This window comes from Cervus canadensis, chromosome 33 (genome assembly GCF_019320065.1).
Source record: "Cervus canadensis isolate Bull #8, Minnesota chromosome 33, ASM1932006v1, whole genome shotgun sequence".
In the NCBI taxonomy this organism is placed as follows: Eukaryota; Metazoa; Chordata; class Mammalia; order Artiodactyla; family Cervidae; genus Cervus; species Cervus canadensis.
This window is the reverse complement of record NC_057418.1, coordinates 880,350-906,387: the sequence shown is the minus strand read 5'-3', so window position 1 is coordinate 906,387 and position 26,038 is coordinate 880,350.

The following is a 26,038-nucleotide window of genomic DNA, read 5'->3' as shown; positions in this document are numbered from 1 at the left end:
TTGCCTTTCCCCTTAGATAAACGTAAGTTTTTTTTCTTACTCAGCCACAAAAAAAGAATTAAATACTGTCATTTTCAGCAGCATGGATGGATCTAGAGATTATGAACTAAGTTAAATAAGCTAGACAAAGAGAAATATCATATGTGGAATTTAAAATGCTTTATTAAATTGGCTTCCAGGACACAACACTGTCTTGGTTTTGCTTTTATCCCATTCACTAGGCTGTCTTTCTAGGTATTCTTTCTGATTTTTTTTTTCTGCTCTGGGTGTATCTTTTATAGATAGCATGTAGCTCAATTCTTCAGCCCATTTACATTTATAGTCATCATTGATAATTAGAATGTCTTTCTATCATCTTACTTTGGTTTCAATTGCCCAATTTTTGGTTTTTTTTTCCTTCTTTTGACTGTTTGAAGTTTTTTCCCCACATTGTTCTTTTCTCTCTCTAATGCTTTGGGATTTATTAATATATATTCTGTTCATTGATGTGCTGGAATGGGCTCATACCAGCTCACGAGAGTCAACTGCACACACATCTGCCCAGCTCCCAGTTCAATGACGTCATGCTGGCAGCTTGAAATTGGCCATGGCAGGAGTATCTACATCACAGAAACTGGCAAATGCCACAAGTCAGGATGTTATTTTCAGAGAGAAAATTATTATACACTTACCAGTTCACCACTATTTCTTTCTTTTAGTGGTTATGATAAAAAAAACTTTAGTATTTTTTTTAGATTTTTAACAAAATCTAAAATTAAATATCTTGAATTCCTTCTGAGTAACACAAAATTTTAGAACAACTAATCTTCCCCCACTGAACTTATGAACTATTGTGGTCCAGTATTTGTCTTATCTTTTTTGTGTTTGTGTGTGTAAGTCACTTAGGTTTTGTCCAACTCTGGGAAGCTATGGACTGTAGTCTGCCATGCTTTGTCCATGTGATTCTCCAAGCAAAAATACTGGAGTGGATTATCATGTCTCCAGGGGATCTTCCAACCCAGGGATTGAAACTGTGGCTCCTGTGGCTTCTGAATTGCAGGTGGATTCTGTACCACTGAGCCACTGGGGAAGCCCCTTATCTTTCTTGCAGCACCATAAATCACAGTTAGTTTATTTTATACATGTTTACATTTACCTGTTTATCATTTTTTATTCTCACCATTCCTTCTTAAATCTCAGCCTATCCTTCTGAGATCACTATCTTTTCTTAGAGTATATCCTCTATGATTTCTTTTCGAGTAGGATCCTTGGTAGTAACTCTTTTGCACTTTTATCTGTAAAAGACTTCTTTTTGCATTTATGAGGATAATTTTTTTGGGGGGGTGGGGGATAAAAATTATAGATTGATTTGGTAGTTGCTTTCTGTCAGCATTGTAAAAGCATTCCACAGTCTTCCGGCTTCCATAATTACTGTTGAGAAGACTGTCATCTTTCTAATTGTTATTCCTGAATAGGTGATCTGAATGTTTTCTCAGATTTCTTTAAGTATCTTCTTGTCTTGGTGTTCTGAAGTTTTACTGTGTTGTGTTTGGGATGGGTTTCTTTCCTTTTATCCTCTTTGAGCTATGTTGTGCTCTTTAGAAATGTGTAGTCATAATTTTTACTACTTTTGGAAAATCTGCAACTACTACTTGTTATATACTTCCTTTCCTCCATTCTCTCTAGTCTATTATTTTAAACTCCTATTGAGCATGTGTAAGAACTTCTATTTCCATCTTCTGCACTCCTCAATTTTGCTAATATACTTTATATCACCAAAAGGTCTTTGGTCTATTGTGAAAATGATGATCATGAAATTTAGAATTGTGATCATCTGTAATGTTCATAGATCTTACAAAAGAGAGCATCCAAGTGAGAGAAAGTTGATTCCCACTTCATCCAGATTTGCCCTCCCAGGGTTCACAATTCACCTAATTATTTATTATAAAAGTACCTACACGCTTGCAACTATTGGAACTTGGTGAGATGAACCAAACAGTGACTGGTCTAATTCCCAAAAGATCAAAATGAAATCTAAAGTTCAGAATTTACTTTATTTTGCCTGCTTTGTCAAATCTTCCTTTATTTGTTGCCAGTTTTCTTAACTGAATTTTTTTTTTGAATGGAGGAAATAGGGTAGCCTGTCATTTTTTTCTAAGAATGTACCTTAACAAATGTTTACTGAGTTAAATGTCAATCTTCATTCATATAGATTTGTTGAGCTACTGAATGGATCCGTTTAACCTCTGATTTCTATTGAAAGTAATTAAAAGCTGAACCTAATAAATAGAACTCTCCAAGTATTGTCTATTACATCCTGTAGTGACAGATTCGTGTTTCTGATGCTATAAAGATTCTCTATTTGATTTCAACATCTTGATAAGTATGGTTCGTGGTCATGTCTGAGTGTATTTCTTAAAAGATGTGTAATCCTTTCCACTCCAAAATGTCCAACTCATTGAGCATTATTATTAATCACCATTTTTAAAAATAAGTAAGATGGTCAAATAAATTTTGAAGTAAAAACTGAAGCTATCTCAGCTTGTATACTAATGTTAGCAACCATGACAGAACGTTTAAATACAAACCCATTTGGGAAGCAGGCCAAACATTTTTTGATTCATTGATTTTCTATTTGGAAACACAGGTTTCATTTTGAAGTTATATAGTGTGGAGTAGAGTGATGAATGGTGACAGATTGGTGAGATCTAATAGGTATATCACTTTTCTGGGGATTTTCAACTAAAGTTGGGGGGAAGGGGCAAGAGATGATGAGAAAAGGACCTATCAGATTCATCTGTGGAGGTTTTTTTCACAATATGCCTGTTGGACTCCAAGAAAATCTGCTATGGGATATGTAAGAGAGATGGCTACCCGAGTGCGTATCTCCACCTCCTGTGTTTGAGAGCTGCCTATGTTGAAAATCTAAGCTACCCTAGGTGATATTTAAGCACTCTCTTTATTTTAAAGACCCAGATGAAAACTGATATGCAAATGATACCCCTTTATAAAGAAGATAAAATAGTCTCAGACATAATAATTTCCATACTGTATACTGTATAGTTGGTTTAAAGTCAACTTTTCCCCCTGACCAACTCTAATTAGTCAAAAATAGCCTAGAAAACTTGATAGTCATGTTTCATGTCTAATGACATCCAAATTTCTCCATTATAGAAATTCTGTTGGTCAGAATATATGTTAATAGTTAAGTTAGGGATGCTGTGTTTACATAATGTTGATTTTTTCCAGGCACTGTTCTAACTGCTTTACATATATGAGATGACTTAACTCTACAAAATCTCTGTGAAATAGACACTATTATTATCCTCTTTTTACAGGTAAAGAAACTCAGAGGAATTCTGAAACCTGTGCACGTTCTTAAAGCTAGCAGTGTAAAGACCGGGATATACATGTGTCCAGGTCCCTTTCACAAGAATGTGATACAGAAACTAAGTGATGTTTTTTGTACCCACAGAGCCCAAAGAACTATCCAAGAATGTCAGATGAAAAACATGATAACTGAGTTCATTTTAAAGACAGGTAAAGAAGTCAAATCTCAGGAGAATTTAAGTTATGTGGACTATCAACTTTCCTTGAATTTCTCTCTCACAGAGTCTTCTATTCTCTATTTATAAGAATAGGAAAGCTGAAGGTATTCATACAAAATTAAAAGCAAAATATGCGTCCCCTGTTGAAAGCTGGGATGAAATCAAATGCCTTATACCATTGTTGCTCCTCTCACAGAGCTGTTTCAGAGTGGGTCCTGAATAACTGCATGTGAACAACATACAGTTTCCCACAACGCAAAAAGAACTGGCCATCCAATCCTCACACCTTCAGTCTCAGTTCTTTACTTTCTTAAAAAGTCACAAGACATGTGACGGATGTACAGTTTGGGTTTTCCTGAAAGCTATCTATATGCTCGGTGTGTGATTTTCTTGCTAACCTCCTCTTGCTAGTATTTTTTACATAAATAATAGCTTTATAGTCCACAATTTAAGTATAGACATTAACCTAATTGTAGGTATATTTTAGGATTTTCAGAGGTGAATCAATATATATCCATCCAATTGAACAATAGCTTCCACACACCAGGTAAAGACCTGTCACACAATAGTTTTATATAAGAGGAAAGAGGCTTTTTACCAAATATTGTTATTGCCAATATTGTATTGTCTTACCCCCTTCTTTCCTCACCCAGTGTGAACATGAAATGCTTGATGCCCATCAGATTGACTGGAAAGGAAAGGCTAGATTGAGGACACAAAACTGTTCATCTTCTTAAATGTGGCCCTTTTCTATTGAAGAGTCAATGTTAGAAAATAATAGTACAAAGTCAACACAGAGGCATCAGATGTGACAATGTCCACTAAATGTCTGTGACGCTGAATTTCTATACCAGTCAACATGTATCCTCAAGATGATAAACTGTCAGAGAAGACCTGTTTACGGATCTCAGCCATAGACGGGTCACGAGGACAAGAGGAAGGGCAAACACTCTTTAGACAAGACAAAAAATAGTGAAAAAATATTTCTAGCTTAATATTTTCAGGGAATTGAGCTTCGGAGATGGATTTCTGATGGACTATCTTTGATGGCAGCAGGCAAATAACAAGACATAATCTGGGGAGGCCACTTTGTCCTTCATTCCACTGGAGGCAAAACCGTGTTGATGTATAAATGTGCCTTCTGGTTTCCAACTGTTGTTCTCACTCAGCAATGAGGCATGAAGCCTGGGAAACCACAGATATTTGGACCTAAGAAGGCATTTTATTTCCCCTCCAGGACTGTAGAGTGGAAAATACACAAGGGCACTCTATCTTAGTCCTGTGAGTTCTCATAGACCTATTACCCTCTTCCTCTGAGCTTGAAGTTTATTGATCTGTATATAATTCTGTTATCAAGAGGGATCCTTGGTACATACATCAGAGGCCAGGAAGAAGAGTGAATGTCTCCCTCTTCAAAGGCCACACACCTCATCTTTTTAGCTTTTCAGTTGCCAGAAACAAACCATCTTAAAACAAAGCAGCCACAATCCCTTTGCCTAATTATTTACCCTCCATATGCTTTGTTTCAGTAAGCTCCTCACCGAAAAGAAGAAAATTGATCCTCACCCCTCCCCGTGCACACACGTACACATACAATTTTTTCCCTTAAATCTCCATATCATCTTAATTTCTTCAGGACCTAGTCAATCCCAATCTCTTCTGTGGGGGGAGGGGGAGACAGAGCAGTGGATTCAGGGCTTCTCAGCATGGTTTTTATTTTCCTGAATCCTTAGAGACTTTCCTCCACAACTTTTTTGCCAGCTGCACTTGGAAGCTGTAACAGATCCAGAGACCATTTTAGAACCTCATTTGTATTATCCTGACACTTAGGAATCCAGTTTCTGTTACAGGGATGTCATCAAAGTTGGTGGGCTCAAAACATGACCTACTTTTTAAAACCCATCTGTTAGGAGCCTATAGATTTTCTTGGTTTGTTTGTTTCTGACTGTCTACAGAAAGGGCAACAGCAATGTTCTCACTTTCCAAGCCCACCCCCACATAGCAATCAACTGAATGCTCACCATGAACAGGCTGAATGCCTTCCAAATATCCTGCAGGCCAAAAAAAAAAAAAAAAAATCCAGAAAACAGTGATTATCCTTAATCTAGAGGGGGAAGGCTGAGGGCAGGAAGTAGTGTTCCATGTAATTTATGCACATCTAGACTATTTCCCATCAAAAACTCACTCTAGACCAAAGAGCTGCATTAGAAAACAGAGCATGAGGTCTACCAGTTAGCTTGCCAAGCTTTCTCCACCATGCGGTCATGAGGTTATGATTCCAGAGAACAGTGACATTCCTAACATCATGGAGTCAAAGAAGGAAGATTTGGGAACTGTAAATTGAAGTTAATGAACATAGCATAACATAAGCCACTATTGCCCTTGGATAGTATCTCTTCCATGTGTCATCTTCATTGATTTTTTAACAAAGATTTTTTTTTTTACATGAATCATTTTTAGCTAATCTTTAAGAAAATTTTATATGGGATGAACTGAAGTTAATATTTTTAAATGACCATTAGATCTTCAACTGGCTAAAATGGTTCAGAAAAAAATAATATGTCCTTCTACAGGAAGAGAGAATGATAAAGCAAACATAGCAAAATGTTAAAACAGAAATACAGTGAATGACAAGTGGGAGTTCTTTGTGCTATTTTCAAAATCATTCTGTAATTTTAAAAGTATTTAATAATAATTTTTAAACAACCACCACATAACAATGGGAGATTTTTTGTTTGTTTCATTTTGGTTTTTTGCCTATGACATGGATTCCAAATGCTAGCTAATATTAAGAATTGTGTGAAAAGCCTAAATGTAAGTTCTCAGGCCTGGATCCAATCTACTGAACTAAAATCTTCAGAAAATGGTCTGGGAAACTCAGGTGTCTGTTATGATGCTTGGAAAACATTACCTGATGACTTTCACAATAGTTTTTTAAAGAATAAATGAAATAAGACAAAATGAAACAATAATAAAACAAAATTAAAAACTATAATAAGCAAATAAATAAAGTCATTATTGAATCTGTTATATGTTTCTGTCTTATGTTTTGGTTTTTTGGCCACAAAGCATGTGGGATCTTAGCTCCCCATCCAGGGATGGAACCCACACTGACTGCATTGGAAGGCAAAATCTTAACCACTGGATTGCCAGAGAAGTCTCTCTCCATTTTTTTTTTTTTAACCCTAGCTCAATGACTAAATGTGTGCATGTGTGAACACACACACACACACACACACAATGAAACCTCTAGGCTCCCAAAGATAATCATTCCTGGGTTGGAATAAAGCTATAAATAGAGAGGTGAGGGACAGAGGGAGAAGACAGGAAGGAAAAAAGACTTATATATACTGACTATTCAGTTAAACTGTTCATCTTTACCTAAAAATCAGATTTCAGATTCTACTAACAATCAATTTTACATCAAGTGCACCCTAACCCAGTTTTAGTTAGTGATTTAGATGTTCACCATAATACAGTTCAAGGTACTAGTTTAGAGGTTTTTTTTTTAAATTAAGGCCCAGCCTCTTGATGCTCCTGCCCCTGACTTGGAATTCTGTAGCATCTCCCCTCTCTACCTCTGACCCTAGACTCCACTGTACTCTTGCAACTCTTGCTTAAAGCCTTCCCTATCATTCACTATCTCCTGGAGTTTGCTCAAAATCATGTCCATTGAGTCGCTGATGCCATCCAGCTATCTCATCCTCTAGTGTCCTCTTCTCCTCTTGCCTTCAATCTTTCCCAGCATCAGGGTATTTTCCAATGAGTCAGTTCTTCGCATCAGGTGGCCAAAGTACTGGAGCTTGAGTTTCAGTATAGGTCCTTCTAATGAATATTCAGGACTATTTCCTTTAGGATTGACTGGTTTGATCTCCTTGCAGCTCAAGAGACTCTCAAGAGTCTTCTCCAGCACCACAGTATGAAAGCATCAATTCTTACATAGTACGTGATGTTAAAATGTGGCCTGGAGGAAAAATAAATGGAGTTGTTTTTTTTTTTACCACCTTGAACAATTTGTAAGCATTCCTTGAAGGAACTCCAGAGAAGTCTTTCCTGGATGTGAAACAGCAGGAAACCTTCCCATCTTTCTTTCATTCCATCACTAGTATCTACTAATTTGGGCTGGGCTGGTCTTTCTTGTTGGTATTCTTATTTTGGCCTCTGCACAATCTTCTCTTTAAAATATAAGCCCCCAGAAATCAGTATTTTTTTAAAATTTTAATTTTAGCAAGCTTCGAAGCTAATCCCAAAGATAAATGTTCCATACCCAGATCTGAACAAACACAGGCACAGCCCAGGGACTGAGCTTCTAAGCTGTACTTTGTGACTGACTCACCGTGTGGGCTTCAGGCAATTCATCTCTCTCCTTCCATTCACTCATCTCTGCAGTGGGAATAATAGCAGCCGTCCTCACTTGTAGAGCTGTTTCCTTTGTCATTAAATATTTATTAAGCATCCACATGCATGACATAAAGTTGGAGCTGTATAGACTAAACCAGACAGACTCCATCCCTGGCTTTAAAGTAGTTTCATGACGCAGAACACAGGCAGAATATGGGCACTTAAGTACAGTGCAAAAGTGTGCAGATTTGTGTGAGTGTGTGTGTGCTCCTGCACTGAAGTAGAAACCTGGAAACACACCCCACTGGCCGTCTTCCTAACGCCACGTGTTCACCTTGATTTAGGGTGGCTTTGACCATTAATATATGGAAATGCATTCAAAGTTTCAAAGCATTGGAGTTCACATGAGAGCATAACCAGATTCTACCTCCTTTTCTATTTGCCCAAAGGGCATTCACTACCGTGTTCCCAGAAGGTACTCACATAGCAAATACACAGGATGATCCCTACAGAAGAATAAAGACAGGCATTTGCAGCACTAACGAGATGTCTCATGTGCTGGTGGCACCTAAGTGCATATATTACCACCAGGGCATTATTCTGTATGGGAGATGTCAATATGGGACCAAACTATAATAGCTATTTCTGCTAAGAAAATACTTTCTCTGTGTGAGGTGAGCAGAAGTAACGCAACTTAGATTAGGAGTAGGCCTTCCTACTTTCAGGTAGCTTTCGCTTAACAATGACCACTGTTTGCCAATTAGGACCAATTAGCTTTCACTGATGTTTGCCAATTACGAAATTAGGAACTGGGCGGAAACCCCCAGGAAAGTCCCTCGCGCGTGAAAGTATTGACCAATGAAATTGCTTTGCAAACGTGTAACCAATCCACTTCTCACCCTATAAATTTGTGTAACAGCTTGGGCTCGGGGCTCTCTGACTCACACCACTGCATTGGTTGCGGGCGGAGAGTCCTGGCTCGAGTCAGTAATAAACTTCCCTTCCTGCGAGTTGCATTGTCTTGGAGGCCTTCTCTCTTCCCGCTCGGGGATTCGGACATCGGGCATAACACTCTGGGCAGAAGAAGGCATTCAGAGATGTGGTAAACAAGAAGGTGTAGAATGAATGTCCTTGTGTTCATATGTCTCCACCTGGTAAGCCCTAGTCCTTCCCATCAACCTTGTGTCAATCTGTACTAGCAAGAGATAGACAATCACATGAGGTACATTAACATTTGTTTTAAGCGAGCAATAGTTGAAAGTTTTCATCCGGGCCCTAGCTGCGTTTCCCTTGTTTGCTTAATCTAGGCTTTCCTCTTCCTGAAAGATGAAAGGGTGCCATTTTAGCCTCCATGCGTCCTAATCTGGGCATCCAACCCAGCACTGCCTCATTATTTATTAATGTCAAGCTCTGATACTTCAGTGGAGGATGGGGGCCGAATCGGCCATGGTGACAGATGTTCCAACATATCAGCTTATATAATGAGAAGTTGGGCCAAATCTGTCGAAAGGGGTGTTTTTTTAAAAAACACACTGACTTCAAAGAAATGAGTTGTGGCATCTGTAACATCTAGGGCACAGCGCCAGCGGAGGCGAGCCGGGCTGCAGCCTGGGGGCGTGAGTTCAACGCTGATTGGAGCTCAGGGCGAGGCTGGAACAACATCTGGGCTGCAGCACGCTCAGCCAGGACGTTTTAAAAGAGCTCCTGTGGTGCTTCAAACTTTGATTTTACAGAGCTGCGAGGAAAGAAACAGGCTGCCTTCAAGCGTTCGTGTGTTTTGGCTCACACGTTGTGTCCTCGGTCACCGGGACAGGCCCCACTCAACTGGAGTATGAGGGACGCACTTGGACCGTCGTCCTCTGTCCAGTTTGCAGTCTGTGCTGGGATCCGGGCAAATGACCCCTTAAAGGCGTATAGAATAAGAAATACTTCTCACCAATCCATGAAAATTACACTTAATCTTTCTCAGCAAGAAACTCTCAAGGGATGCATTTGTGCAAGAACTTGACACCTATCAGTTGGTTTTGAATAGTATTGCAGTTGGAAATGAAATCGTGTACTGTCTGTATGTGAGTGTAGTTAAGGGAGTGAGGACCCTGCCTACAGCTGAGAATTAAGACTACATCCCCAGCATCACCATATACCAGTATCTATTCCCAATATCATGATGTTCAAAAAACTTTTTTCCCTGTCTCTTTTCTAGAGTGTTCATTTATTCAGCATATATTATTGTGAAAACTACCCAGTGTGACATAAGGTATACAGAGACCTCAACATGGACAAGACCTGGGAAAGAATCGCAGCCTTGCAGCATCCGGCTCTGTGAACCTCAATTACTGTTCAGATGCTTTGGAAGCCCTACAATTCTTTAACATAGCAGAGGCGATGAAAAGTATCATTTCTGGAGCCAGAAATACATGTGGGCATGCTCAGTTGCTTCGCTTGTGTCTGTTTGCAACCCTCTGGACTGTAGCCTGCCAAGCTTCTCTGTCCATGGGATTTTCCAGGCAAGGATACTGAAGTGGGTTGCCATGTCCTTCTCCAGGGGATCTTCCCCACTCAGGGATTGAACCCACATCTCCCGTACTGGCAGGTGGGTTCTTTACCACTGAGCCACCAGAGAAGCCTCATATAAGTGATTTCTTCTTTAAAACACAGATCTGCATGCTTGTACACACACACACACACACACACACACACATGCACACAAATGAAAGCTATTATTTCAGAACTGAAGCCATCAGATGAGAAAATCAAAACTCCCCTTTCCTGTTTCTGCATCCTTTTCTTTTCACCCCTCACTTGGCCAAATTCTGTTCTAAATTTCCTGATTCCCTTGTTTTTACAACTTTGTATATGTGTGTCTTTTAATCGCTGTAAGCTTCCTTTGCCAACTTTGTATGCATTATAAATTTTGGAAGTTTTCCATTCCCAAAACACAAGCAGGAGCAGAACCCAAAGAGCATGTTGTACATATAAATCAGAAAGGGAAAAGGAAGCACGGGAGCCTGGAGAGAAGTCAGTAGGTAGGGGAAAGGACTGGAGCCGAGGAGCCTGGTTTAAGACTCTCACTTACTAATGCCTACTAATATTTAACAGCCCTTCATAAAGTGGGCTTTGTGGAGAATCAGACCTGGTGAGTCTTGCCTTGAGTATACACTAGCCGTGTACCTTTGGTAAATTATTTATCTGGCTGAGTCTTAGTTTCTTCATCTGTAAAATCAGGGTAATAAAATTACCTCCCTCCTAGCACAGTCACATAGATTATATAATATAAATTAGGTGAAGGGCTTAATAGAGTATCTGAAACATAGAAAGTACACAAGTAACAGCAGCTATGACTATTACCACTAGCTTCCCCTTAGTCACGGAGGAGTGTGGGGAAGGAATCACCTCTATCAGAAAGAAGGAAGAGAAAAGAAACCTCCCAGCTCTCTGCCTTTCTTCCCTTCAGAGGACTGATGCTGAAGCTGAAGCTCCAATACTTTGGCCACCTGATGGGAAGAGCCGATTCACTGGAAAAGACGCTGATGCTGGGCAAGAAAAGGGGATGACAGAGGATGAGATGGCTGGATGGCATCACCAACTCAATAAACATGAGTTTGAGCAAACTCTGGGAGATGGGGAAGGACAGGGAAGTCTGGGGTGCTGCAGTTCATGGGGTCACAAAGAGTCAAATACAACTTAGCAACCGAACAACAACAACAAACTTCTGAAAACGCCTTCTCCTTATTCTTGATAGAAGAGAAGTGGGCTAAGGAGAAACCACAGGCTGCTGCCCAGGAGAAGACTTACCTTTAAGGGAATCAACACGAAAACCGAAGCTCAAAGAACTTAGGAGGAAAGTATTGTCTTTGTAAGGGGCAATAACAATTCTTTGTGCCTGAAACAAAAAAGAAAAGAAAAAAAAAAAAACAAAAAACCCAAGCCAAATATGCCAACAGATCAGGAAAAATTAAAGAATGACTTGAATAGATCATAATCTTCACAAGCTATTACATTTGTTCCATTTAAAAAAAACTGACCCTTATTAATTAGGGTATAACAGTTCAAGTTCATGATTCAAGGACTTACAGAATCATCCCAGTGTGGAAGCCCATAAATGAGTCACTTGGAGAACAGCACATTTTTCTCTTCTTCCAAATTCAGTAACAGCAGAAATCAAATCTCTAGAAGCCACAGTGATAATCTGCCTTATCTAAACTATTTTCACTTCAGGAGGAAAGATGGTGTGGGGACCCAGAAGATTTTTCCTGAATTTTATGATGGGTTATCTAAACAAACATGAAGTCCACCTTCTTTTTTTTTTTTACTTTTTTAATTTTATTATTTTTTTTACTTTTTTTATTTTTATTTTTTTAATTTTTTTTCATTTATTTTTATTAGTTGGAGGCTAATTACTTTACAATATTGTAGTGGTTTTTGCCATACATTGACATGAATCAGCCATGGATTTACATGTATTCCCCATCCCAATCCCCCCTCCCACCTCCCTCCTCACCCCATCCCTCTGAGTCTTCCCAGTGCACCAGGACCGAGCACTCGTCTCATGCATCCCACCTGAGCTGGTGATCTGTTTCACCCTTGATAATAGACATGTTTCGATGCTGTTCTCTCAAAACATCCCACCCTCACCTTCTCCCACAGAGTCCAAAAGTCTGTTCTGTACATCTGTCTCTCTTTTTCTATTTTGTATATAGGGTTATTGTTACCATCTTTCTAAATTCCATATATATGTGTTAGTATACTGTAATGGTCTTTATCTTTCTGGCTTACTTCACTCTGTATAATGGGCTTCAGTTTCATCCATCTCATTAGAACTGATTCAAATGAACTCTTTTTAATGGCTGAGTAATATTCCATGGTGTATATGTACCACAGCTTCCTTATCCATTCGTCTGCTGATGGGCATCTAGGTTGCTTCCATGTCCTGGCTATTATAAAACCAGTGCTGAGATGAACCAATGGGGTGCATCGTGTCTCTTTCAGATCTGGTTCCTCGTGTGTAGTGCCCAGAAGTGGGATGCTGGTCATATGGCAGTTTTCTATTCCAGTTTTTTAAAGAAAAATCTCCACACTGTTCTCCATAGCGGCTGTACTAGCTTGCATTCCCACGCAACAGTGTAAGAGGGGTTTCCTTTTCATTCCACACCCTCTCCAGCATTTTATTGCTTGTAGACTTTTGGATAGCAGCCTCGTGACTGGCATTGTAATGGTACATCATTGTGGTTTTGATTTTGCATTTCTCTGAATAATGAGTGATGTTTGAGCATCTTTTCATGTGTTTGTTCCATCTTAATGTCTTCTTTGGGAAATGTCTGTTTAGTTCTTTGGCCGGCATTTTTTGATTGGGTCCTTTATTTTTCTGGATTTGAGCTGCAGGAGTTGCTTGTATATTTTTGAGATTAATCTTTGTCTGTTGCATCATTTGCTATTATTTTCTCCCAATCTGAGGGCTGTCTTTTCACCTTACTTATAGTTTCCTTTGTAGTGCAAAAGCTTTTAAGTTTCATTAGGTCCCATTTGTTTAGTTTTGCTTTTATTTCCAATATTCTGGGGGGTGGGTCATAGAGGATCTTGCTGTGATTTATGTCGGAGAGTGTTTTGCCTATGTTCTCCTCTAGGAGTTTTATAGTTTTTGGTCTTACATTTAGATCTTTAATCCATTTTGAGTTTATTTTTGTGTATGGTGTTAGAAAGTGTTCTAGTTTCATTCTTTTACAAGTGGTTGACCAGTTTTTCCAGCACCACTTGTTAAAGAGGTTGTCTTTTTTCCATTGTATATCCTTGCCTCCTTTGTCGAAGATAAGCTGTCCATAGGTTCATGGATTTATCTCTGGGCTTTCTATTCTGTTCCATTGATCTAATATTTCTGTTTTGTGCCAGTGTCATAAGTGTCTTGATGACTGTGGCTTTGTAAGTAGAGGCCTGAGTCAGGCAGGTGATTCTCCAGATCCATTTCTTCTTCTCAAGATTGCTTTGGCTATTCGAGGTTTTTTGTATTTCCATACAAATTGTGAAATTATTTGTTCTAGTTCTGTGAAAAATACCGTTGGTAGCTTGATAGGGATTGCATTGAATCTATAGATTGCTTTGGGTAGTATAGTCATTTTGACAATATTGATTCTTCCAATCCATGGACATGGTATATTTCTCCATTTGTTTGTGTCCTCTTTGATTTCTTTCATCAGTGTTTTACAGTTTTCAATGTATAGGTCTTTTGTTTCTTTAAGTAGATATACGCCTAAGTATTTTATTCTTTTTGTTGCAATGGTGAGTGGTATTGTTTCCTTAATTTCTCATTCTATTTTCTCATTGTAAGTGTATAGGAATGCAAGGGATTTCTCTGTGTTAATTTTATATCCTGCAATTTTACTATATTCATTGATTAGCTCTAGTAATTTTCTGGTAGAGTCTTTAGTGTTTTCTATGTAGAGAATCTGACAGAATGTGGTCCACTGGAGAAGGGAATGGCAAACCACTTCAGTATTCTTGCCTTGAGAACCCCATGAACAGTATGAGAAGGCAAAATTATAGGATACTGAAAGAGAAACTCCCCAGGTCGGGAGGTGCCCAATATGCTACTGGAGATCAGTGGAGAAATAACTCCAGAAAGAATGAAGGGATGGAGCCAAAGCAAAAACAATGCCCAGTTGTGGATGGGACTGGTGATAGAAGCAAGGTCCGATGCTATAAAGAGCAATATTGCATAGGAACCTGGAATGTTAGGTCCATGAATCAAGGCAAATTGGAAGTGGTCAAACAGTACATGGCAAGAGTGAATGTCGACATTCTAGGAATCAGCGAACTAAAATGGACTGGAATGGGTGAATTTAACTCACATGACCATTATATCTACTACTGTGGGCAGGAATCCCTTAGAAAAATGGAGTAGCCATCATGATCAACAAAAGAGCCCAAAAAGCAGTACTTGGATGCAATCTCAAAAACAACAGAATGATCTCTGTTCCTTTCCAAGGCAAACCATTAAATATCACAGTAATCTAAGCCTATGCCCCAACCAGTAATGCTGAAGAAGCTAAAGTTGAACAGTTCTATGAAGACCTACAAGACCTTTTAGAACTAACACCCAAAAAAGATGTCCTTTTCATTATAGGGGGCTGGAATGCAAAAGTAGGAAGTCAAGAAACACCTGTAGTAACAGGCAAATTTGGCCTTGGAGTACGGAATGAAGCAGGGCAAAGGCTAATAGAGTTTTGCCAAGAGAACGCACTGGTCATAGCAAACACTCTATTCTAACAACAGAAGAGAAGACTCTACACATGGACATCGCCAGATGGTCAACACCGAAATCAAATTGATTATATTCTTTGCAGCCAAAGATGGAGAGACTCTATACAGTCAGCAAAAACAAGACCGGGAGCTGACCTTGGCTCAGATCATGAACTCCTTATTGCCAAATTCAGACTTAAACTGAAGAGAGTAGGGATAACCACTAGACAATTCAGGTATGACCTAAATCAAATCCCTTATGACTACACAGTGGAAGTGAGAAATAGATTTAAGGGACTAGATCTGATTGACAGGGAGCCTGATGAACTATGGATGGAGGTTTGTGACATTGTACAGGAAACAGGGATCAAGACCCTCCCCACGTAAAAGAAAGGCAAAAAGGCAAAATGATTGTCTGAAGAGGCCTTACAAATAGCTGTGAAACGAAGAGAAGCTAAAAGCAAAGGAGAAAAGGAAAGATATTCCCGTTTGAATGCAGAGTTCCAAAGAATAACCAGGAGAGATAAGAAAGCCTTCCTCAGTGATCAATGCAAAGAAATAGAGGAAAACAACAGAATGGGAAAGACTAGAGATTTCTTCAAGAAAATTAGAGATACCAAGGGAACATTCCATGCAAAAATGGGCTCAATAAAGGACGGAAATGGTATCGACCTAACAGAAGCAGAAGATGTTAAGAAGAGATGGCAAGAATACACAGAAGAACTGTACAAAAAAGATCTTCACGACCCAGATAATCACGATGGTGTTATCACTCACCTAGAGCCAGACATCCTGGATTGTGAAGTCAAGTGGGCCTTAGAAAGCATCACTAAGAACAAAGCTAGTGGAGGTGATGGAATTCCAGTTGAGCTATTTCAAATCCTAAAGGATGATGCTGTGAAAGTGCTGCACTCAATATGCCAGCAAATTTGGAAAACTCAGCAGTGGCCACAGGACTGGAAAAGGTCAGTTTTCATTCCAATCCCTAAGAAAGGCAATGCCAAAGAATGCTCAAACTACCACACAATTGCACTCATCTCACACGCTAGTAAAGTAATGCTCAAAATTCTCCAAGCCAGGCTTCAGCAATACGTGAACCGGACACTTCCAGATGTTTAAGCTGGTTTTAGGAGAGGAGGAGAGATCAAATTGCCAATATCCACTGGATCATTGCAAAAGCAAGAGAGTTCCAGAAAAACATCTATTTCTGCTTTATTGACTATGTCAAAGCCTTCAACTGTGTGGATCACAAGAAACTGTGGAAAATTCTGAAGAAGATGGGAATACCAGACTACCTGACCTGCCTCTTGAGAAACCTGTATGCAGGTCAGGAAGCAACAGTTAGAACTGGACATGGAACAACAGACTGGTTCCAAATAGGAAAAGGAGTATGTCAAGGGTGTGTATTGTCACCCTGCTTATTTAACTTCTATGCAGAGTACATCATGAGAAACCCTGGGCTGGAAGAAGCACAGCTGGAATCAAGATTGCTAAGAGAAATATCAATAACCTCAGATATGCAGATGACACCACCCTCATGGCAGAAAGTGAAGAGGAACTAAAAAGCCTCTTGGTGAAAGTGAAAGAGGAGAGTGAAAAAGTTGGCTTAAAGCTCGACATTCAGAAAACTAAGATCATGGCATCTGGTCTCATCATCTCATGGGAAATAGGTGGGGAGACAGTGGAAACAGTGTCAGACTTTATTTTTTTGGGCTCCAAAGCCACTGCAGATGGTGATTGCAGCCATGAAATTAAAAGACGCTTGCTCCTTGGAAGGAAAGTTATGACCAACCTAGATAGCATATTAAAAAGCAGAGACATTACTTTGCCAACAAAGGTCTGTCTGGTCAAGGCTATGGTTTTTCCAGTTGTCATGTATGCATGTGAGAGTTGGACTGTGAAGAAAGCTGAGCACCGAAAATTTGATGCTTTTGAACTGTGGTGTTGGAGAAGACTCTTGAGAGTCCCTTGGACTGCAAGGAGATCCAACCAGTCCATCCTAAAGGAGATCAGTCCTGGGTGTTCATTGGAAGGACTGATGCTGAAGCTGAAACTCCAATACTTTGGCCACCTCATGCGAAGAGTTGACTTATTGGAAAAGACCCTGATGCTGGGAGGGATTGGGTGCAGGAGGAGAAGGGGACGACAGATGAGGAGATGGCTGGATGGCATCACTGACTTGATGGGCATGAGTTTGAGTAAACTCCGGGAGTTTGTGATGGACAGGGAGGCCTGGCGTGCTGTGATTCATGGGGTCACAGAGTCAGACATGACTGTGTGACTGAACTGATGTAGAGGATCATGTCATCTGCAAACAGTGAGAGTTTCACTTCTTCTTTTCCTATCTGGATTCCTTTTCTTTCTTTTTCTGCTCTGATTGCTGTGTCCAGAACTTCCAAAACTGTGTTGAATAGTAGTGGTGAGAGTGTTGTTGTGTTGTTCCTGATTTTAGGGGAAATGCTTTCAATTTTTCACCATTGAGGGTAATGCTTGCTGTGGGTTTGTCTTATATAGCTTTTATTATTTTGAGGTATGTTCCCTCTATTCCTGCTTTCTGGAGAGTTTTAATCATAAATGGATGTTTCATTTTGTCAAAGGCTTTTTCTGCATCTATTGAGATAATCATATGGTTTTTATCTTTCAATTTGTTAATGTGGTGTATTACATTGATTGATTTGCAGATATTAAAGAATCCTTGCATTCCTGGGATAAAGCCCACTTGCACCTTCCTTTTTGATAACTGCCTTTTCCTCCTTATGTGTGCTCATTGCTATGGTCATGTCCAACTCTGTGCAACCCTATGAACTGTAGCCTGCTCCCGTGTCTGTCAGATTTCCCAGGTGAGGATACTGGAGTAGGTTGTCATTTCCTCCTCCAGGGGATCTTCCCTGATCCAGAGATCAAACCCACATCTATTATATCTCCTGCATTGGCAGGTGGGTTCTTTTCCACTAGAGCCATCTGGGAAGCCCTTTTCCCCCTTATCTAATGCCAACTCAACTCAACTTGTTATTAGGTTTCTATGACTTCAGTGTTCTTCCTGGAGACTCAGCTCTTATAACTAACTGTTATAGCTGAGGGTAGTTTAGTACTTTGAACATTATTAACTCATTGCATCATACAGGTTGGACACATTTCCATCAAAAGTTATTACCTTGTCCTCCAGCCTAGAAACCTTGGCATGATGCCCACTCAGAAAGCCTGAATTTCATCTAAAACCATGTGGCAAGAAGGAAACCAAAGATGGGCTGTCCTGGGAAGATTTAGGCTGGGAACAAAGTTATGCTGTCCAAACAATAGGAAATCAGCCACATTCAGAACTGCTCCACTGGCCAGTCCATAAGTTTCCACATTTCTCTGAGTAGTTTTACTTGCTTCCATACCTACTGCCCTATCTTGACCCCCTCCACTTCTACTACAGTGGCAAATAAATAAAAAACTCAGTTTCAACCATGTCTTCTTTCCAAAATGTATAAAACTTCAGTATGCCAGGTATACTTAATGTTTGTCATAAGCCAATAATTATTTTCATGGAGTAGAAAAGAAATTCCTCTTTTCTCCATCATCCAGTGGTTGTCTTTATGAGTCTCATGCCTAAGGATAAATAGGCTTGTTTCTGTTATTTTACTGAAGTTTTACATGGTTACTACAATGGATATGAGGAAAGAATGCTTGCTAAGTACACATTATGTGTCAGTTCCATTTTCTGACTTCAAGGATCTTACATTCATGTTGTTAATATAAGGCTAACAAGTTCATATTAATGGCTACCACTTTTTAAGCACTTGTAGTGATCCTGTGTTATGCCTCTATGAGTTTCTCTTTCCAGTCTTTGTTGTTGTTCAGTCACTAAGTGGTGTCTGACTCTTTGCAACCCCATGGACTACAGCACCCCAGGCTTCCCTGTCCTTCACTGTCTCCCAGAGTTTGCTCAAATTCATGTCCATTGAGTCGGTGATGCCATCCAGCCATCACATCTTCTGTCACTCCCTTATGCTCCTGCCCTCAATCTTTTCCAGCATCAGGGTCTTTTCCAAAGAGTTGGCTCTTTGCATCAGGTGGTCAAAGTATTAGAACTTCAGCATCAGCCCTTCCAATGAATATTCAGGATTGATTTCCTTTACTAGTGACTGGCTTGATCTCCTTGCAGTCCAAGGGACTCTAAAGAGTCTTCTCCAGAACCACAATTCAGTCTTCACCTCCTAAAGAGAAGTCCCACTGAAGCCCTCCTGGGGATCACAATGCTCATACTTCTCATTTTTCCAATAACTCAGGTATAAGATTGCATATGTTCAGGTGTTTAATAGCATGAAATTAACTTCCCAAATCACAGAGATCTGGCTCTCATTGAAGCTTGAGGATTATGCTGTCCTATATGGTAGCCACTAAACCCTTGTGGCCATTGAACACTTGAAATGTGGCTTATGAAACTACAAAAATAGATTTTAAATTTTACTCAATTGTAATTAATTTGAGCTTAAATTTTAAAACAGAAGCAATGTAAAATATTTTTCCATTAAAACTTTAATTTTGGAAAGGTTACACTGAAAAATTATCATCTAAATTGAGATGTGCTATTAATGCAAAATAGATACTGGTGTTCAAAGACTGACTAAAAATGGAAAATTTTCCATTAACCGTTTTTATATTAATTACATTTTAAATGATAATATTTAGGATGCACTGGATTAAATAGAATACTTAATGAAAATTAATTTCACCTGTTGATTTTTAATGTGGTCACTAGAAAATGTAAATATACATATGTGGCTCATTTTATACTTCTACTGGGCAGTGATGTTCTAGAAAAGAATTATAAAGAGAATAGAAAGCATAGTTTCTACACTGAAATGCACAGGGAGAGGGATAGAGGAGGGAAAAATGAGAAACTATTAATTTAGCCTAACTATATGAAAAGGCTTCCCTGGTGGTTCAGACTGTAAATAATCTGCCTGCAATGCAGGAGACCTGAGTTTGATCCCTAGGTGGGGAAGATCCCCTGGAGAAGGAAATGGCAACCCACTCCAGTATTCTTGCCTGGAGAATACCATGGACAGAGAAGCTTAGTGGTGGACAGTCCACGGACGGGGTTGCAGAGTCAGACAAGAATGAACAACTAACACTTTCACTTTTCACACAACTATATGAAAGGAAAGTAATTTTATTTGAGACAAAACCACCGGCTCATAATTCCCTTTAGGGTTAATTTTCCAGTCTATGTTCCTAACCAAAATGCTGCACTGGCCACTTCTGGGTGCTGAGATTGTTCTGTGTGATGCCAACTGCTCAATGCCTGGACAGGACACGTCCCTCTTCCCTTATCAAAGTGCTTCAAACGATAGAATAAACACACAGCTTACAGCAATGGCATTAAGTGTTCCCCTACACGATATCTGTCTGGAGCTTGATTAGATGGAAGGATTACAGGAAAAGTTTGTGTCATAATGATTCTCTAAAGTAAAACCATAGATCAAAGTTCACCACTGCCAAATATACAACTTGAGAACAAACTCAAGTGCTGCTATTAATCATGGTTTCTAGGGATTTGATGACACAGATTAAACTGGTGTAAAGAATACTGCTGTGCATGATGTTCTTGCAACTGTCATCAACGCTTTTGCCAAGTGTTCACAGAGCAGGAAGGAAAGCTGTTCAGCCTTCGCTGTAGGTGCCTCTCTCACTGAGATTAGTCAAAAATCTGCAACAGGTTTAAGTTTATGACAACACCACAAAGGTATCTGCAAAGCCTCTGCTTTCTTCTTGTTTAGTCACTAAGTTGTGTCTGCTTTCTTTGAAGGTGAGAAAAGTCTTGGAGAGATTGAGAGACAAAATGGAGGTGAAACAGCAGGTCAAGTAAATTGAGATCAGACTGACACTTAATTTCACTTCCATTGAACTTTCAATCAGGTAGGTATAAAACTTTCCATAAAGATTCTATGAAATAATTTTAAGTAATTTATAGTAAATCATGGGCTTCCCTGGTGACTCAAATGGTAAAGAATCTGCCTGCAACGCGGGGGACCTGGGTTCAATCCCTGGGTTGGGAGGGAAGATCCCTTGGAAGAAGGCATGGCAACCCCTTCCAGTATTCTTGCCTGGAGAATCCCCATGGACAGAGGAGCCTGGCAGTCTACCGTCCATGGGGTCGCAAAGAGTCAGACATAACTGAGCGACTAAGCCCAGCACCACATAGTAGATCATATCACATATATCTGAGGGTATAGAGTTTTTCCTACATTTTTAACACCTTCCAAACAGAAATGCTTCTTGGAGTTGATGGCATCTTATAGTCTCTGTGGCCAGGCAGCAATTATGATGAAATCATTGTTGCCTGTATGCTGTATGCCCATTCAATAATATTGGTCTTATTTTAATCACTTTCTTTGAGTTCTTTGCACTGTTGGTACAAGAGTTAACTGCAAAATATAATGTCTCTAAGAGGACTACATCAGGATACAGTATTGAAAATAAAGGCTATTGTGCTCATAAAAAGGCATGAGAGAGAGAGAGGAATGGGAGATGGGGCATTAATTGACATTAGTGAAGTTATCATTGGTGGGATGATGTCAATGCCACCTTTTCTTACAAAGCAACAGCCAAGTGCTCTAGTTCACTGGAGACATGTGCAAAAAGGTATCCTATTGCCTGCCAAACAATGCAATGGAAGGCAGAAGAAATAGGAAAGAAACAATAAACTGGTGTGATCAGGTGTTACACAGGATGATGGATAAGGCCTTATATCAAGTTTAACTAGCATCATGTTTTCTTCTTAGTGGCTCAAAAAAAAAAAAAGACAACACAGCTTATATTCCAAAAAATTCAATGTGTAAGTAAACATACAGACAGATAGTCTTAAAGAAAGAACTGTGCTCTCAGCCTATTTTGGACCTCACTGATACACTCTTAAGAAACTTCTTTGTGTCTGGTAAGCAATAAGTCGTTCCCTGTTCTCCCTTCTAACATAGGCAATGCTTGGTTAAAATTTATGTGTTTACTTTTTAAAGTGATTATTTTAAAATATGAATCACTTGAATTTTTCATTAGTTAGCAAACATTATCATAAAAATGATAAAACTTCCCTGTGCCCTCTTGCTTGTGAATAAAATAAAATAAATCTTTCCTACTTCTTTGCTAAAGGTCTAATAAGAATGACCATAGAGATTTGCAAAATAATATTGATAGGCTGTTTTGATTGCCAGGAGAATCAAATGCTTCCTAGTTAGATGGAAGATGAGAATCAAACACATGCCATTTTCATTTGGGTATCAGGCACATTTGCGTTTCAGGTTTGTGTTTTTAATACTGTATTCTGGCAGCTGCACAAGAAACATTCCCTTTTCTTCGTTAGTAAAGCAATTTCACAAACACACTTGACTCGTGGAAATTAGGACTTGGGAAACCAGTGCCACTCGTGTTAGATGGTACAAGCGCATGTACTTATTTTAAACTTAAAATCAAGATCAAATATTCCTTTCTTCAATCATATTCTTCTTAGTCTATGCTCTCATAGCATCATGGATGCTCTTTTCATGGAGAACATTTATGCCATAGTGCTTTTATATTTATTTGAGCTATTGTTTGATTATGTCTCTTTCCTCTGCTAGATCATACACTCTTATCTGTACAAGGCAGCTCTGTGTCTTATTCTGATACTTAGACATTATTCCAATGTCTAGAATGAGACCTGAGTCATAAATAATGTTCAATAAATATTTGTTAAAGATTGAAAGAATGAATACCCAAATGATTGTGAGATTTATTTTCTAGTAGCTATGATGATTATTTTTAAGTCTTTCTCACTAGAATTAGCACAGTGCCATAAATGTACTAGCATTATGCTCTAAAGTTTTATTTTAGTAAAATATACGTAACAAAATATACCATTTAACCATTTTAAAGAGTACAATTCTATAGAATTAAATATATTGACATCACTGTGTAACTAACACCACCATCCATCTCCAGCACAATTTTGTTTTCCCAAACTGAAATTCTGTATCATTAAATACTTACTCGCTTTTCCTATCTCCCCCAGCCCCTGACAACCACCACTCAACTTTGTGTCTCTTAGAATTTGACTATCCCAGATACCTCATATAAGTGGAATCATGCAAGAATTGTTTTTTGTGTCTGGCTTGCTTTGCTTAGCATAATGCTTTCAAGGCTCATCCATGTTGTAGCATGGACCAGAATGTCATTCCTTCTAAGTCTGAAAAGTATTGCATTGTATACACAGGCCACACTTTGCTTATTTGTCAAGGGACACTGGGATCACTTCTACCTTCTGGCTACTGTGAATGTGGCTGTACAAATATTTGTTTAAGTCCCTGCTTTCAGTTCTTTCGGATATATGTCCAGAAGTGAGGAGCTGGGAGTTCTATTCTTAATCTTTTAAGAAGACACCCCACCTTCTTGCACAGTGGCTGCACCATTGCCGCCTACAGCGCATGAGGGTTCCAATATCCATTCTGTTGTTTTATGAAATGATAGCTCACTGTGATTTTCATTTGCATTTCCCTAATGCTATGTGATGTTGAGCATCTTTTCATGCTATTGGACATTTGTATGTGTGCTTTCAAGTCCCTTGCCCGTTCTCTAGGCTTCCCTGGTGGTTCAGACTGTAAAGAATCTTCCAGCAATGCAGGAGACTCAGGTTGCTCATTCTTTAAGCAGGTTGCCTTTTAAATTTGTTTTAATAGCCATTTCACACCATTGTATATGACAGATAGTTATCTGCATGGACTTGCTTACTTTGTGCATTATATATTAAGCTAATTAGTAAATAATATTAACCCCTTATCAGATATACGATATTTTCAAATATCAAATATTTGCAAGTATTTTCTCCCATTCTATAGGTTATCTTTTCACTGTTGATAGTGGTCTCTGATGCACAAATGTTTCAGTTTTGATGAAGTCCAATTTATCTATCTTTTGCTGCCTTGCATTATGTTTTGTAACACAGGGATTATGGCAAAAACAAACCTGGAATCAGATGGACTTGAGGTCAAATCCTGATTTTGTTCCTTTCCAAGCTGGTTGGCCCTGGGTAGATCAGACCCTTATTTTGCTTCAGCTTGCTTATTCATAAAATTGTACTAAATAATACTTGTTAGGATCTTGTAGTGGAGAAGGCAATGGCACCCCACTCCAGTGCTCTTGCCTGGAAAATCCCATGGACAGAGGAGCCTGGTGGGCTACCGTTCATGGGGTCGCTAGGAGTCGGACACAACTGAGTGACTTCTCTTTCCCTTTTCGCTTTCATGCGTTGGAGAAGGAAATGGCAACCCACTCCAGTGTTCTTGCCTGGAGAATCCCAGGGCTGGGGGAGCCTGGTGGGCTGCCGTCTACTGGGTCGCACAGAATTGGACACGACTGAAGCGACTTGGCAGCAGCAGGATCTTGTAGATCAAACCATGTAAATGATTTTGCAGATCATAATTTATGTTAAAAGAATATTAGGGAATGACATCAAAAACTGTAATATTTAAATTTGAAGCTGGTGTAGTTTTCCTTGAGCCAATACAGCTACAAGGTCAGTGAACTTTGGCATAAGGTCAATTTTTCCTTCAAGAAATGAGTTGATACCATTCTTCTTCTCTCACTCTTCACTATCTCCATATATTTGCTCCTTTGTTTTAAAAGGCATAGAAAAATAATTTTCTCAAATGAAGACCTGGCTTCAGAAATAACTTCCCATAGCACTTTGACATTTGATAAATATATTTCTAGGCTTCCCTGGTTGCTCAGTAAAGAATCTGCCTGCCAATGCAGGAGATGGGAGTTTGATCCTGGGGTTGGGAAGATCCCTGGAGAAGGAAATCACAAACCACTCCAGTATTCTTGACTGGAGAATCCAATGGACAGAGGAATCTGGCGGGCTACAGTCTATGGGGTCGCAAAAGAGTCGGATGTGACTAAGCAACTGAACAATTACAACACCACATATTTTCAGGGGGATCATAAGAGGGACAGCTGACCATTTCATTTTTCCTCTTCTCAATCCCTAACAGTAAATAAACCCTGTTAAGTTAATTTTCAAGGCCATTATACTGAGGTGGCTTTGAGGCTACCTGTGTAACCAACCCCTAATTTTAGCCTGCAGATGCTTCAAGTTTCCAAAATCAAAATCCTAGGGACAGCCCATCACAAACAGTCAACTAGGCTGGACTGTAAGCTGTAGTCAAGCAGTAATTCCCTCCTTTTACTTTGGACTTTATAATAGACTAACCCTAAGCTCCTGTCTGTGGAGCTCTCCTAACCACTTAACGGTTTAGCACTGCCATGTTAGAACCAATTTTTCGTTCAGATAAACTCTGAAAACATTTCACATGCCTCAGTTTATCTTTTAACAACTCTTAATATAATTAAGATTTTCCCACTGGCTTCCCACTGGCTTGGAGCCAGCTCCCACACAAGGTAGGGGCTGTTCCCAAGGAAGCAGGTAACAAGAGGAAGGGAGGCTGTACTGATAATTCTGGGAATTCTGGGAATTATTCCTGCCAACCAATTGCTTTTCCTGGAAGGAGCTTCATGTTTTAGTTACACAGAATCAGCAGGAGCACTTCCCTTCCCTTTTTTCTCTTCCCTTCTCTACCAGTTAGGATTTCCCCTCAACCATTATGACTGCCCAATCACCTTCCTTCTGCATTGTCAGACACTATGTAGGCATCAGAAAACAGGCTTTACCCCAGTTTGTCACCCGATGGCCCAGTGTTTGTGGGCAAGTCCTTAATTGTCGTGAACCCCAATTTCCTCACCTATAAAGTGAAGATGAAAGCATCTCACAGGAGTGGTGTAAGGACTAAATGGGATAACGTATGTGACTATGCAGTATGTTCTATAAAATGCTGTGCAAACACTAGTCATTTTTTAAATAGCTCAGGTGAGGAACAGTCTGCATTAATTTTCTCCTGTCTTCCTCTAGAAGGAGTTGT